The sequence below is a fragment of the Limulus polyphemus genome, unplaced genomic scaffold (assembly GCF_000517525.1).
Source record: "Limulus polyphemus unplaced genomic scaffold, Limulus_polyphemus-2.1.2 Scaffold1003, whole genome shotgun sequence".
Taxonomy (NCBI): Eukaryota; Metazoa; Arthropoda; class Merostomata; order Xiphosura; family Limulidae; genus Limulus; species Limulus polyphemus.
In genome coordinates this window covers 357,770-364,735 of record NW_013666613.1, presented here as the reverse complement: position 1 = coordinate 364,735, position 6,966 = coordinate 357,770, and positions in this window count along the sequence as shown.

Genomic DNA, 6,966 nt, shown 5'->3' with positions numbered 1-6,966 from the left:
ACTTTTCCTGGCAACTCTAGTCTGTTCTAGATAGATAGGCATAGAGACAGATATTAGGTCAAGCGTGCGGTAGTGGCGGTAATATAAAGTGTGTGTTTTCTTATTGAGATTGCGAACGTATTCACTGTGGAAGTTCTGTGTATTACAAAGTTGTATCGAGAAAGAATAAACTAGTTTTAATTAAGAAAGGGACTTGTATTGCTGAAGTTTCTCAGAAAGAATTTCTACGGGAAATTAACAAACAAGCAGATATGCCACAAATTGGTGTCACAAGTGGGATGAAAAAAAAGGAAACCAGAGGGGGCAAATCAAATTACAACTTAGCAGATTTGATGGCAGCAATACACGAACAGCAAAAGAAATAAGAAGAGAAACAACAGCAGTGGCAAGAAAACCTGCAACAGTGGCAGCTCGAACAGAAAAATAAACAACAAAGATTACAGCAGTTGTTGGAGGAAAAAGAAAAAAAAACAGGAAGAGATATTACAGCAGTTGTTGGAGGAAAAAATAAACAAGAAAAGAGACTACAGCAGTGGTTGGAGGAGAAAGAAAAGAAACAAGAAGAACGAGAAAATAAACAAGAAGTGAGATAACAGCAGTTGTTGGGGGAAAAAGAAAATAAACAACAAAAGAGACTACAACAGTGGTTGGAGGAGAAAGAAAAGAAACAAGAAGAACGAGAAAATAAACAAGAAGAGAGACTACAGCAGTTATTGGAGAAGAAAGAAAATAAACAAGAAGAAAGTCTCCAACAGTTGAGAGAAAGCCACAATTGCAAAAGATTAATAAATTTCAAAGTGAATTAAATACATTAAAGGATGATTTACTTTTTGTTACACAAGGAGGATATATTAGCCATCGACCTAATTCCGTGTACTAAAAAGTTGTATCAAGAAAGAATAAACTAGTTTTAATTAAGAAAGGACTTGTATCGCTAAAGTTCCTCGGAAAGAATTTATACCTGAAATTAAGGAAATTAGCAGAGAGCAGATACATAATAACTTATTATATCTCAAGAATATCAAAGACAGCTTGAACAAAGTCGACTGGACCACATGTTTTACCAAAACTGCATAGTCACAATAATCAAAATATTTTGAAAAATTATCCGTTAACATACAAAAGTAGAAAACATCCTCTTTCATGCTTGTTGACAATTACATTTAATTTTAAAACCAAATAACTTTAAACTTGTGAGACAGGGTCAATGAGTGCATCAAACTTTTTTGCTCCTGTAAACACTTACATGTAATATGGACGACACGATCATTAAAAAAGAATTACAGCTTACAAATCAAAACTTTTAACAATGAAAACTACAACACATAATGGAATAGTTATAGAAAAAATTTACTGTGTACAATAATGTATAAAACAAAAGTGAAATGCTCTTAAACACAAATACAATGAAACACTCCTTAACACAGAAATATATTATAAAAAGAAATAATTTAACAAGTAAAAATAAATAGTACCAAAATAAACTCTTAATGATGATTAACACATAGCACTAAAATAAACCCTTTCACAAAGAAGTATTTAAAAGAGAGCATCTAACCTATTTGGAATGTGGTAGTCTAACATCGATACATCTTACTGTAATAGAGCAATGGTGTGGTCGTCTATATATCTCTGTCTATCAATATATGTGACCGAAGTAATAAGTACAGTAGTGCCATCTGTTTGCTGAAATACAATAAGATCTCAATGACAGAAATGGTGACAGAGGATTATGAAATATGGCGACATCTATTGAATGGCATCACAAACAAAAACCCATAAAAACATTTCACCCTTTGGGTATTGAAGATTCAGACAATTAGAAAAATGTCTATGTTATGTGCAACAACCATTTTTAAGTAACAGAACACAATTTTAAATTAAAGTACTCTCCTTACCACAAGAACACGACTTTCATTAGGACTGTAAGTGAGGGTTTAATTATATTTTTATTGATGTAATTCTTATAATGTAATATTAAAAACTTGGAGTTCTGAAAAAAAACAAAAAACTATTACTTTTAAACAAAGGGTAGCACTTTTAATATTAAAAAACATAACAGTTTATATGAGTAAAATTTATAAAAAGTTTGAGCTCTGTACATTGAATCATTTTGATGTAATGAGTTGCGTTTCACTGAAGAGCACAATCCGAACACTTTTCCCGTGTAGTACTTCCCGGTAAAATTCATTTTTAGAAAATGATCACTTTTTTACAATGAGGTATGAATACTACGATTATTAATTACTCGCACAGCGTCGATTCTGTTAGCAAAACAAAATTAAAATCCTTTAATGACAAAATACAAAATATGGAAATTTAAAGCAGAAAAAGGAAAACTTCGCATTTAATGAAACATTTTAAATCAAAGGAAACATATAACCATTTGAAATAAAATTCTTTAACTAATTAATCACAACGTTTAAACAAGATGAAACTAATCATTTTCAGTATAAAATCAAAATAAATTATAAGTCAAACCAATTCTTTATACAAAGAGGAAAAATATATAAAACGAGAATAAAGATAAAATACAAAGATTGTGTGCATATTTACAACACTTTAATTAGAAAATATACAAAATCTACAATCTTCCACAGTTAGTCCAAAGTTCTACTCCTTTCACTTTAACCTCGCCAATATTCTCTTGTGTGGCTGATGTCTTATGGTTAGCTATCATGATGCCCTTCAACATCTTCCTGGCTTTGGCAAGGGCTCTTTTGGTGTCGGATAACTTGGCCCACAAGAGGTTTACCTCTTTCTTGAGTTGTGATGAAGCCACTGCAGCCAGTCCTCCTGGTGACAGCCATTTCCTTTCAATTATACACTGAGATCTATTCTAGTAGACTTAATATCATCAGCAAATTTGAAAAATTTATTGACCACTCTTTCATCCATGTCATTGATGTAAATCAAAAAGAGCAATGGTCCTAAGACTGAGCTCTGATGTACCCCGCTTGTAGCATTAGTCCAATTTGACTGAGCTCCATTTGTAACAATCCTCTGTTTTTTTTCCACCCAACCACTCTTATCAAATTAGTTAACACTATAGAGATAATTTTTTACAAGACTTTTATGAGACATCTTGACAAATGTTTTCTGAAAAGTCAGATACATCAAATCTACACCCTCATCCTCATCTAAATAAGCAATAATCTCTGCAAAGAATGTGAAAAGATTTGTAAGACAAATTTTTCCTTAGTGAAATCATCTTGACTGTCCAATAATTTTAAACTTTGTTAAACGACTTTGCAAAGCATCTTTTATCTGACTTTTCAAAACATTTCCCATAACTGATGTAAGACTAATAGGCTTATAACACAGGTCTGCGAATTGAAACTTCATAAAAGTTGTTTTGGTTTTAATAATGAATTCTCCACAATTCAGCTACGCAGATTTCGAAAATAATATTCACTTTTTTCTATCACTTAAGGATCACTCTTACTTAGATCAAACTACTAGTTCGTTTGATACAATGAAAAGTTTTTATTATTATGTTTGTTAACAAAAATACAAACAACTGAAGAGAAGGGAAGAACATTAATGGCAAATGAATATTCATCCTGTTTTTGTATGAAATATACGACTTTTAGTCTCAAAACTACGTGTTGTGGTCTTACTTTTATCTATTGCTTCTGGAGCATCTCGTTTCAATGACCAGCAGTAATCAGCCATCATGCTGATGTTCCACCTTCTTTGATACCTCCTCTCCATTTCCCCGATGTCTTGGTGGAACCTTTCCCCTTGTTCTTCGCTGACGGCACCGAGATTTTCAAGGAAATAGTCAATATGTAAGTGTAAGAAATGAATTTTCAAGCTCATATTACAACCCAACTCTTTGAATTTATAGAGCATGTTATGACAATATTTTGTAAACTTGGGTCCTTGTTGTTTCCTAGAAATTTGTCAATAACATCTTTAAAGGCAATCCACACTTCTTTTTTCAACTTTCTTCGTTGTTCTTTCGAACTGTTCATTCGAAATCAATTTTCTCACCTGAGGCCCAACAAAAATCCCTTCTTTAAGTTTCGCTTATGAAAGAGCTGTGAATTGTTCACATAGATACATGAAACAGTCGCTATTTTTGTCTAAGGTATTTACAAACTGCTTCATCAAGCCCAGTTTTTTGTAAAGTGGAGGTAATAGGTGTCAACCAAACTTTCACGTTCAGTGTTTTTCGATCCTGGTATCAGGCTGACTATGTGTGGCAATTGCTTCTTTATCCAGTGTAGATTTCGCGCTCTGCTGTCCCATTCACACAAAATACATGGAAACTTTGTATAACTGGATTGTTGGCCCAACAACATATAAACGATTTTTAAGTCTCCACAAAGTAGAAAACCATGTTCTTTGTATTTGACCTTATTAAGAAGAAGTTCCAGATTTCCGTACGTTTCCTTCAAATGAACCGAATGATCAACAGGAAAAGATGCATATATGTTACCATTGTGAAGAACACCTTTTAGACTTCTTTTGGAGAAATCAATGAACACTTGGTTCATAGACTGCAGCTTCTAGCATTGATATTATTTCAGCAATATTGTTACAATAAACCAGTGAACCTTCTTGCGAAAAGTATGGTTTAAACTCTTTCTCACGATTTCTGTACCAGTAAAATGATGTCCCTGGAGAAAGTAAGTTCTTAGCCCGAAGTCTGGACCCAAAAATCTCTGAAGAGTCCTTTGGAAGGCCCAAATCTCTCCCAAATCCCTTGTATGAAAAGTTTTGGTTCACCAGACATTTCAAGTTGAAAGTAATCCCTATCATCATTTCTATTGACATCAGATGAAACTGTATCAAGAGTCTCTGGTGGAGTAGGTATAGGTACACCAGGTCCATGAGCAACAGGTCTTATAGCAGATTGAAGGTTAGAATAATAATTTTTTTTTATTTCGAGTGTTGTAGCCTTGCACGCTACATGAAGGAAAATAGTAGTCATCTCTATGGCATTTCATAAGACAAAGACTTTTTCTTACCTTTAGTCTTTGTCTCAACTCTTCGACACTAATAGTGCAAACTTTGGGCAGAGCTCATGATTTGTCTTGCTCCCCAAGTTTTAATCCAAAATACGAGTAATACGCTTTTTTGACGAATTCTGTAATGTTTTGCTTTTGTCTCAAATTTACCACAAATATAACAGAATATGTTTGGGTCATTTACACAACCTCTTGTTGCTATAGCAATGAATAAATAATATTGAAAAAAAAATAATGTCAAAGTGCACGCACAAACAAATACTATCCAGAAATGACACGTCATGTGGCCTGTTAACCGTTTATATAGTAGCGGTGTGTTCCTCATAGGTTCTAGATTGATCGACAAGACTCTCACGTCGCGATTGGTCTAAAGAGGTCTATAGCCAGTGGTTTTCAACATTTTAAGTATAACAAAATGTGAACCGATTTCAATGAAAAATGTTTCACTTATGTAAAAGTACATATAACGTCTTGTGAAAAATCTGTATGTGATGGATATCATTTTCGGATTCAGCGTACAGGAATTACTGTAGAACATCTAAAAATTTCAATACAATAGAATCATCACAGGCCTGTGTAATTACTAGGGTAATTTTTATCGCTTCCCTTGAAAAGAAGAATAGCATTAGCCAACTTGCAATTCTTTGGCACCTGCCTACTATTCAAGGACTTATTACAAGAAATAGTAACAAGTGGCTCTCATATTAAATCCTTAACTTCCTTGAAAACCACTTGGGAAATATTATCTGGCCCAGGAGTCTTATCCTTCTTTATACTTCCTATTTTTCTCTTAACAAGCTCAGAATTTATGTGATCATCTAGTTCGATCTTGTTTACATCTATCAACAGTTTAAAATGAGGAATATTGCTTAAATTCGCATTAGTAAAACCGAAGAAAGAGCAGAATTTAATAACCATGCCATCCTATAAACATCCAGGGATGGGAATTCTTTAGGACGAAAAATTTCAAAAATATATAGTTAGCACCAACACTGGCAGCTCTGAAACCCCATATACAAAGAGCCAACCTGATAAAATAATTGGCAAAGGATATAGATGCCCACGACCGATATTCCTCCACTTGACGAAAACGGATATTGGGCAAATGTAGAAGGAACAGTTTTAGTAATAGAACTCGTCAGATACAATTGCAAACAGCATATATTTTGGGAAAAGCAACTTTTCGTGTCTGAATAACAATTACAACCTTCCCTGTGCTCCAATCTGTAAATGTGACGACTGTGAAACACAAAAGACTATGATGCTGCTAGCCCCGGAGATGAAAGATGGATTATGAATGACTTTTATATTCATCACATTTAGTTCATGATCGTAGTTTATAACCTGAAAAAATATTGATTACAAACAAACTAAATGTTTATTATCTTGATATTATTAGTGTTCCTATTAAATGCAGTTATTTTGTATGAGACAATAGAGTAATATTTGGCTTGTAAATGAATTCATCAATACAAAAATCTTTAATGCATTCTATAGTTGCATAAGTGATTTATGGCCTCAGTTAAGCAGTTATTTTCCATATGGGGCTGAAATAAATTATGCGATTAGAATTTTGACAAAACATTCTAATAGTGATCATGACGAAAATTAAATTTTATTTGTATTTTAGCTACTTATATATAGCATATATATTTCCATGCTCGTAGTGGAAAGTGTTTGTTTAAGCAATATCCTGTATGTACTATATGTACACACTTATAATTTATTGTTGCCATCAAAAATAGTAATGTTTTTGAATATATATATATATAATTCAACTATAAAATATAGATATGTCATACCATAAGTAGTTTGTACGTAAAAAGCTGTTAACAATTATTTCTACTGTTAACATCCAGTCATTATTAATATAAGGGTGTTACAAAATCGCTAGAAAAATAATAGTTAAAGTTTCTAGAATCAGTGAACGAAACAACAGAAAAAAAATGCTTTGCGTGAACAATTCCTATTCTTACATATCTGCTTGTTT